Source organism: Haplochromis burtoni, unplaced genomic scaffold, assembly GCF_018398535.1.
Source record: "Haplochromis burtoni strain Fernald_Lab_line unplaced genomic scaffold, NCSU_Asbu1 Contig_1862, whole genome shotgun sequence".
Classification (NCBI taxonomy): Eukaryota; Metazoa; Chordata; class Actinopteri; order Cichliformes; family Cichlidae; genus Haplochromis; species Haplochromis burtoni.
Genome location: NW_024584223.1, coordinates 1 through 9,513, shown reverse-complemented (window position 1 = coordinate 9,513; position 9,513 = coordinate 1). Strand labels below are relative to the sequence as shown.

Sequence of the window (9,513 nt, the reverse complement as noted above, 5' to 3'; positions counted from 1 at the left end):
GAATCTTACAGTGGAAGATCTGGACAAAGCTGAGGTTGTCATTATCAAGTTCTGTCAGAGGAGGAGATTTTCCTTGGAGCTTGTGAGTCTGGAGAAGGGACAACCCATTATAAAATCAAGTCCTCTAAGAAGACTCTGCCCACAGCTGCAAGATGGAATTCTCAGAGTGGGTGGGAGACTCAGTAGATCATTGATGCCGGTTGAGGTGAAACATCCCATAATACTAGCAAAGGATCAACACATTTCCGAGCTCTTGCTTAGACACATACATCAGGAAGTTGGACATGGTGGTCGTAACCACATGCTGTCTAAGCTAAGAGAAAAGTACTGGTTGATTGGAGCTAGTACAGCAATAAGAAAAGTGTTATCTAAATGTGTCATCTGTCGACGTCTTAATGCTCCACCAGTGAATCAACAGATGGCGGATTTGCCCAATGAAAGAATCATTCCAGATGAACCTCCATTCACGCGGGTGGGAGTGGATTACTTCGGACCCTTCAGTGTAAAAAGTAGGAGGAGCGTGGTGAAGAGATACGGTGTTATATTCACCTGCCTTGCTATCCGTGCTGTTCACATTGAGGTTGCTCCATCACTGGATACTGACTCTTTCATTAATGCGTTCAGACGTTTCAATGCAAGAAGAGGTCAGGTTCGAGAACTGCGTTCTGACAACGGAACCAATTTTGTAGGTGCTGAACGTGAACTTAGAACTGCCATTGAACATTGGAACCAGGTAAAAATCAATGACGTCTTTCTGCAAAAGGGAGTTAAATGGACCTTTAATCCACCTGGAGGTTCACATCACGGAGGAACCTGGGAGCGACTGATAAGACTGGTTCGCAAAGTACTTAATTCCATAATGAAAGTACAAAACCTGGATGAAGAAGGTCTTCATACTGTACTTTGTGAGGTTGAAGCCATCATTAACAGCCGCCCAATTACCAAAGCCTCAATGGATCCTAACGACCTGGAAGCTTTGACCCCTAATCATCTTCTTCTGTTAAAGACCTCACCGATATTACCACCAGGAGTATTCCATTCCACTGATATGTACACACACAGAAGATGGAAACAAGTCCAATACATGTCTGACTTGTTTTGGAAAAGATGGGTGAAGGAATACCTACTACAGCAACAGGAACGTCAGCGATGGATTGGAGTAAAAAGGAACCTCATCGTGGGAGATCTGGTTCTCATCATGGACAGTTCGGCACCTCGAAACTCTTGGCCAATGGGACGTGTGATAAAGACTTTTCCTGACCGAAGAGGATTCGTTCGTCAAGTTCGGATTAAAACTCAGACTAGTTGCCTGGATCGACCTATTACCAAACTGTGTCTACTGCTGGAGGCAGATCACAGTTAAAGACTTCTGGGTCCAATTATCAGACTTTGATTGTATTTGGACATAAAATGTCTCTCATTTTTTTTCTTTAAAGATAGACTTTAAGATTACCTATAGGATTCCTGCGGGTAATATTGAAATACAGTAAATGCTTGACTTTTCTCTGCATGTTTTATGTCTCCTACTTGGTTAATTATGGGTAATTATTAGAAGGGATCCTAATAATTAGGGGCTGGTGTGTAGGAGCCATAATTGAATGTATTGAATTTTGATGATCACTGGGTTTTTTATTTGTTTGGTTGTTATGGGAGTCACGTGGGTGCTAGCGGTGACATAAATGGGCGTTGTCAGTCTGTCATTCACTGGTTTTGATTTTGACAGAGAGGAGGGCTGGGTAGCCGTAGTTTTTGTTGACCGCTGCACAACATGTTTCGCTTCGTTATATTAGAGCCTGTGACGTTGTAAGAGTCTGAATCGGGATCCGATGACATTACTCTGTAAACTCTCAAAGCACTTTAATAAACAAGCAAACAATTCCACCTCTCGCATTATTGCGTAAAGTTGACAGCGCGTCAGGCAAATAGGCAGGCTCCATCCCCGGCCTCTAGCGACTGTGGAAGTCGCTACAATTCTCCATTTTCAGTTTACGATCAATTCTACCCCCAGGTCGAAATTATGTGCAAGAAAATTGACCTAATATAATATTATTAAGCACACCTGTCCAGACCTCACAGCACAAGCATACTTCATAGTGTGTTGTACATTATTATATGTATATAAAATGTATTTTTCATCTATTGCGTTTACCAACATCAAGTAGTCACAAGCAAAGAAAGACCACACCATGGTAAATGTTTAAACAAGGAAAGTATTGATAAAAATTATTTAAAAAATAAACATAACAATTTTCAAAGCTGTTCAAAGCAACACAACAGTGGGCCAATGTCAAACAAAATTGTGAACTTCACTTTGTAGAGTGGGCAGTCATAATGAAGCAGTACACTTTCATTTGAAAATTCAAGCTGCGCTTCATATTTTTGGTAGCCAGATAGAAAGCTTTATTTGGCCATCACTGGCCAACAGTAATATTGTAATGTTCTTCCATATTTAACATTTGCACATAAATAAGTGAGATAATATTTTATGCTTTTTTTGAAAAGTTTCTTCACCACAGTTCTGCCATCCGCCGCTTTTGTTAGAAAAAATTGGCCACAGCCACTGCGCTATGAATTCTGGGATATGTTGGGCCACAAGTGATACACCCAACCCATTCTTCAAATCTGGGGAAATGAAGGGCGCATTTTCGGCTGCATTTCGAATTGGGACAGGCTTCATCATGTTGGCGTGACGTAATCACCCTTCAAATTGGGTCTTGAAGAATGCAGACACTGAATTGGAACAGTTATTTTGGCGGAAGAAAATGTGAAAGAGGAACATCACATGGAGACACTTTAAGGCTGGAAATTAAAACACTAACATGAAAAATAAACATAACAACTTGATACTGTCACTAGGTTAAGAATAAAGGAGTGTTCAAAAGAAATCATCAGTATCAAACTGTGACAATAAAAAATGTTCATTAAAACAACCAAGAATGGGATAAGTTTGATGTGAATCTTTGGTAATGCATAGGGGAAGCTCTGTGCCAGTTTTATCATACTGTACCTCCCTCCATCCAACCATACACCTCTTTGGGTTTGCCATCAGCCCTCCCTGCCTCACGGACTCCGTGACCATGACCAACCACTGCACATGATCCACCGAGGTATAACTATGAATGACAACATCATCCAGGTAGGAATTAGGATATGCAGTGTGAGGACGCAGCTATCGCTCCAGCACGTGCTGGAAAATGGCCGCGGCTTCAAACAAGCCAAACAGAAGAGTGATGAATGGCATGAACCATACAGAGTGGAGAAGGTCTTTTTTGTCTTTGGACTCTGCAGACAAGGGAATCTGCCAGTAGGCGTTGGTTAAATCCAGCATGATAAAAGCTAAGCAGTGCTTAACCAGTCCAGGTCAACCTGGGGCATGGGATAAGCATAAAACCATGAGATCTTGTTTACTTTGTGATAATCATCACAGAACCCTATAAAACCGTGCGCTCACTTCTTAATTACCTGGAAGCACCTTAAAGACAACTGGCCCCTCTCAACAGCTGCGACAAATCATCTGGAGAAAAGGTAAGCATAGGAGACCAAACACTGAGGAACAAATCCTCATTTCATCCTGTGATAACAGCATTTTCACCATTTCAGCCAATTCCTTTTGCACAATTTGTCTCTTGTGCTCAGGCAACATGTTAGGTCATGAACAGACGCCAGGCTGCGTTTCAAGGTGGTGCTCCAGCCGGGCAGGGGGTAGAACACATCTGCAAACCGCTGTTGCAATGCAGGAACATCTGCTTTGTGTGAGATGTTCATTACAATGAATGTTAAACACACTCTCTGAAAACTTCATGCCCACATCTTGTTTTTAAGAAAAATCAAACATCTTTGTCCTTAAAGATAATTTTAGAGTTTTTAATGAGCTGCAGGAACCCTGTTCTGTGTGAGTGGAGAACAGCCAAGTCTCCTCCAGTGATAAACCTCCACATGTACCACTGAAAACAGTTAAACTACTTTGAATCTGAAATCAGGGCTCAAACTACTTGTTGTGAGACCATTTCTTTATTTTTCACACCAAACTGTTTATTAAGAAAAACGTTACACAGACTTCATCAAATATAGGATCAAATCAAATCACGATTTCATAATACAAACTTCAAATCAACAAGAAAACAGCTGCAGAACATGTGGAAATGAAATGAATTCATTAAAAAACAACATGTGGACTTCAAGAACACAGTAAACACACTAAAGTGAAAGGAGGAGCCAAAAATAGAGGTTTAGTAGAATTTTTGAATTTGTAACATTTCTTTGCTGCCAATGTGAATATGAATGTGGTCTTTGCCTAATTGAATAAAGGTTACACAGCCTCACTGCTCTATCTTCTGGTACAAACTGGTATTACATGGAAGTACAGCCCAAAACCAGTTTAGCTTGAGTTTCTTTTTTCAGGACATAAAGTCAGAACAGATGTTGTTTCAAAGCTGGTGGACAGATAAGAGCAACAGATTTAAGAGATTTAAGACAGATTTAAGAGCAACTGTTGTGAAATTATTTGCAGTTTGGGGAGAAAAGGATTTAAGAGAAGATTTTACAACAGCAAAAGATTAAATATGAATGAAGAATTTAAATTTAACTGAGGTAACACATTAAATGAATACATTACAAAAGAAGTTAATTTTGGAAACACTAAGAAAGCTCAAATGAAAGAAATTGATATATGAAACCATATCTGCAATTCTGATACAATATCAGTTTGGTAAAAACGACATTCCAAATGAACAATATTTGTCTCTTATATATGATCCACTCATATTTGATACATCTATACGTATTTATACTCTGTAAAAGACAAGCATCGCACTTCCGGCCTTAGCGGTCTTTGAGTACGCGGCCCTTGAGGACCGTTAAGGTTGCAGAACCTGAATTGGGATACAGCCTAAGGCTGTTCCAATTCTCAGCACTGCTCCTCTCTTTCCCTGAGTCCTTAACAATTCTCCTTCCCACGATGACGTTTTCATCGAGGCCAAAGAAAAGAGTTTAGGAAAAGGAGATTTCGAAATTACACCCCACGTGGTCACGTTGTGCAGCTGAGTCACGTGACCGCACAGTAACATATCACCACAGAGCCAGGAAAAGGGGGCGGAGAAAGTGTGTGTGCGCAGGAGAGGAGTCGAGCAGAGAGAGCTGCTTTTTTATGAAACGGTTGTAAAGTAGTAAACTTACAGGAACATATGCCACTACCAACGTTTGGATCGATATCTGCATCTATCTGCACACCCTTGTCTCCTGGATCCTAGCTGAGATCAGCGTGAACCACGTGGGTCTCTGCTCTCTGATCTGTTTCCTGTGTTTGGAAAGAGTTCCAGCTTCATCACGGAGTTTCTCTCGGTTTGTGGGCTCGTGTAAAGGTAAGCATCGAGCTAACTTTAATGCAGACTGTAGAGTTTGTGATTGCTTGCAACATCATAATATGGCGGTTGCTGGGGGGAAAGAATACATAAAGAAAAATAGTCTTGGAATATGAACAAAGGATGGGGTGCAGGGCATGAGAACAACCAACCCCCACCCTCAGGACATGAAGCCACAGGTACAAGCGTGGGGGAGGGCAATCAGCCTTTAGAATTGACTATGTGCACGTTAGCATATGCTACTTCCGGTGTGGAAACTCCCGTGGGGAGCTTTGTTTCCGGTGTCCTATTCGCGCCTGGTTTAAGGTCCAAAACAAGTTGATGAATGAATCAAGCGGCGATTTACATTTCTATACATGTCTTGGGCATTTACCCAATATATCTGTAAATGATGTCTGTGAAGGTTCTCAGTCATCCAGGTCATCGGTCCTTTTGTCCCTCTGTGGGGGGTTACTCCCACTAGGTTTATATCTGGGACTCACCATTTGACCTTAGAACTGAAGAAGTTTCTCGGATGAGAGGTGAAACTTATTCAACTAACTTAAAGAAGTCCAGACACTTTTCTTTGCAAGTTCCTTTGACTATCTGTAAATGATGTTCATCGACTTGTCGATGTTTTTTCCCCGCGCCTCAGAGCAAAAGAGAAAAGGAATTCAAATGTTATATTTCTCAACTGTCCCTCATTTATCGCGGGTGTTATGTTCTAAAAATAACCAGCGATAGATGAAATCAAGTAGCCAATTTTATTTTTGACGGTGCAAAAAGTTTGGTGGACATCGTGGACATACAGTACTTCAGACTTCAGAGTCACGATGCAGCGATTCTGTACTGTACAGGAGAGACGTCACGGAGGAGATCGTCTGCAGCAATCAGGACGCAGGACACAATGTGACGTAAAAAAAAGTGCAAACTTGCACTAAAAAATCCGTGAAAAAGCGAGGTGAAAAGTGAACCGCGTTATAGCGAGGGACCGCTGTAATTTTGAAGGTAAGTCACAACATACCCTTCGTAAATACTAATGTATAGAAACCGTTACCAGCAATCATTCATTTTTTGTGTGGCTTTTTTCACGGTTTGTTAACATGCTGTGTAGGTGTGTACTTGACTAGCTGATATCGACATAACGGGGGAAACATCTGGTTTGACTATTCTTCACCTGTAGTTTGAATGCTGAACATTTGCCTGTTTAAATCATAAGACCAGTCACTATACAGAGATGTGCTTCTGAATGTGGACGATGTGTCTTCTGCTGCAGTAATGCAGTTCTGCTTGTGTTGAGTGATGTAAACAACTGATCGATCTAAACTCTTTAAACGTCAAAATTGATCATTAGATTTTTTATGACACAACAGTGGTGAGTGTTCCCACCTTCTGCTCTTTGTAACTTAACGCAATCTTTCCGTTTTCGAGTTTTGGACATGATTTTGGAGTATATCTTCGCAGTAGCGATTGACCGCAAAGTAAAGCTACCGGAAATGCACAACCCCACATCCGGTCTCAAACCAGGAAGTTAGCATTGTCTCGTGCACATAGTCAATTAGACTCATAATACACAGCATTAAAAAGAAACACAAAAAATAGCTTTATATATCATATATATATATATATATATAATATATATATATATATATAAATATATACACACACACACAACACGCACACACACAACAGCAGCACAAGAACAAGCTCTGAGTACAAGATCCATAGAGGCTGGGGTCTATCACACCAGGCAAGACCCCAGGTGCAGGCTGTGTAAAGATGCCCCAGAGACAATCCAGCACATAACAGCAGGGTGCAAGATGCTAGCAGGCAAGGCATACATGGAACGCCATAACCAAGTGGCCGGCATAGTGTACAGGAACATCTGTGCCGAGTATAACCTGGAAGTCCCGAGGTCAAAATGGGAGATGCCCCCAAGGGTGGTGGAGAATGACCGAGCTAAGATCCTGTGGGACTTCCAGATACAGACGGACAAAATGGTGGTGGCTAACCAACCGGACATAGTGGTGGTAGACAAACAGAAGAAGACGGCCGTAGTGATCGATGTAGCGGTTCCGAATGACAGCAATATCAGGAAGAAGGAACACGAGAAGCTGGAGAAATACCAAGGGCTCAGAGAAGAGCTCGAGAGGATGTGGAGGGTGAAGGTAATGGTGGTCCCCGTGGTAATCGGAGCACTAGGTGCGGTGACTCCCAAGCTAGGCGAGTGGCTCCAGCAGATCCCAGAGAAATAATATGGATATTGAGTGTGTGTGTGTGTGTGTGTGTGTGGTGTGTGGGGTGTTGTGTGTGTGTGTGTGTGTGTGTGTATATGTTTTTGTGTCCCAGCTGAATAACAGGAGTAGTCTGCTGGAGCAGCAGAGGAACAATTTTGGACTCAGCTCAGCCACTACAGAGGAAAGAATGTCTTCAACACAAAAGGTAACAAAAACATCACAGTTACACTGTTATTGAAACTGTGTGCTCAGCTGGTTGGTTTTTAAAAACATGTTAACAGCAGCTTTGTCTTTTCCATCCTGGGCTCCTCCATATACACAGAATCTACATTCACAACCAAAAACCACACAAGTTAGAAGAAAATACAAAGATTATATTTTATAAGCATACATTGAAACAACAATATCATCAGTTGAACTCAAGTAAAAGATTTTCTCCGCTGATCAATATTTTTTCAATAATGTAATTTTCATTACAACTCTCATTGTAGCACATCATTGTAATGTGATACTGTCACCAGAAGGTCGTGGAAACACACCAACAATGTGTTTTTTTGACATGTTTGATTCCACCAATGGAGGGAGTTTCAGTTTGTTCCACGACTGCATTTCACTCACTGCCTCTGTTTGTATCTCTGTCACTGCAGGACCAACATGGAGCGAGAAGTCAGCGCTCTCAGGAGGCCGACAAACCTCACAGAAGAAAGGGAGAGAAAACCTACAGCTGTGATGAGTGTGGAAAGTCTTTTACCCACTCTGGACACTTAAAAATACACCAACTCATCCACAGTGGAGTTAAACCGTATAGCTGTGACTTGTGTGGAAAGTCTTTTACCGAGGCTGGATCCTTAAAAAAACACCAAGTCATCCACAGTGGAGTTAAACCTTATAGCTGTGAGTTGTGTGGAAAGTCTTTTACTCAGTCTGGAGGCTTAAAAACACACCAACTCATCCACAGTGGAGTTAAAGCTCACAGCTGTGACTTGTGTGGAAAGTCTTTTACCCAGGCTGGAGAATTAAAAACACACAGACTCGTCCACACTGGATTTAAAGCGTACAACTGTCACTTGTGTGGAAAGTCTTTTACCCACGCTCAAAGCTTTAAAACACACCAACTCATCCACAGTGGAGTTAAACCTTACAGCTGCAACTTGTGTGGAAAGTCTTTTACCCATCGTAAATGCTTAAAATTACACCATATCATGCACAGTGGAGTTAAAGCACACAGCTGTGATTTGTGTGGCAAGACGTTTGCTCAAAATAGCAGCTTACAGAAGCATCTAGTTACCCACTCTGGAATTAAGGCGTACAGCTGCGACTTTTGTGGAAAAAGGTTCAGAGACAAACAGTACCGAAATAGTCACCTACGGATTCACACTGGAAATGATCTTTACTGCTGTGATCAGTGTGGGAAACCGTTTACAACAGATGCACAGCTACAACAACACATGTTTAGCCACACTGAGGAGAGACCTTACAAATGTGACCTGTGTGAGAAGACTTTTAAAGCTCCAAATCAGCTGAAAAAGCACCAACAGATCCACACCAGAAAGTAACTCTACAAGTGCAGTTACTGTGAGGATGTATTGATTTTTTATCTTGTAATTTTAACCTGATTGTTTGCAAAAAGTCTGATCAGTAAACTTATGGAGTTATACTGAATGAACTGTTTGGAAAAATGAAGACTCATTTTCTCTCAGTAAGCTGAGTGTTATAATGTAAACAGTAAAATGTAATTGGACGTTGGCAGAGATGCTCTTTGTTTCAGGCGACTTTCAGGATAAAAACATTGAAGGAATTCCCCGACTTACAATGTCTTTGCTTAGAATCAGAGCGACGCAGATGGATCCAGTTCTCAGCCCTGTCTTCACTGTGGTGGTGGGAAAGTTTCTCTGTGAATTTGTGGAAAAACTTCCAATCATCAACGGGACCTAAAA

The 9,513-nt window shown here is 41.5% G+C and overlaps 1 long non-coding RNA gene across 1 annotated transcript; it reads left to right on the top strand.

Annotated features, from left to right (window-relative positions):
- The first annotated feature begins 5,072 nt into the window (after nt 1-5,072).
- On the top strand, nt 5,073-9,199 carry LOC102293873. The gene is made up of 3 exons (XR_318136.3): nt 5,073-5,360; nt 7,689-7,781; nt 8,224-9,199. It is a non-coding gene; the product is annotated as an uncharacterized LOC102293873 (long non-coding RNA).
- The last annotated feature ends 314 nt before the right edge of the window (nt 9,200-9,513 follow it).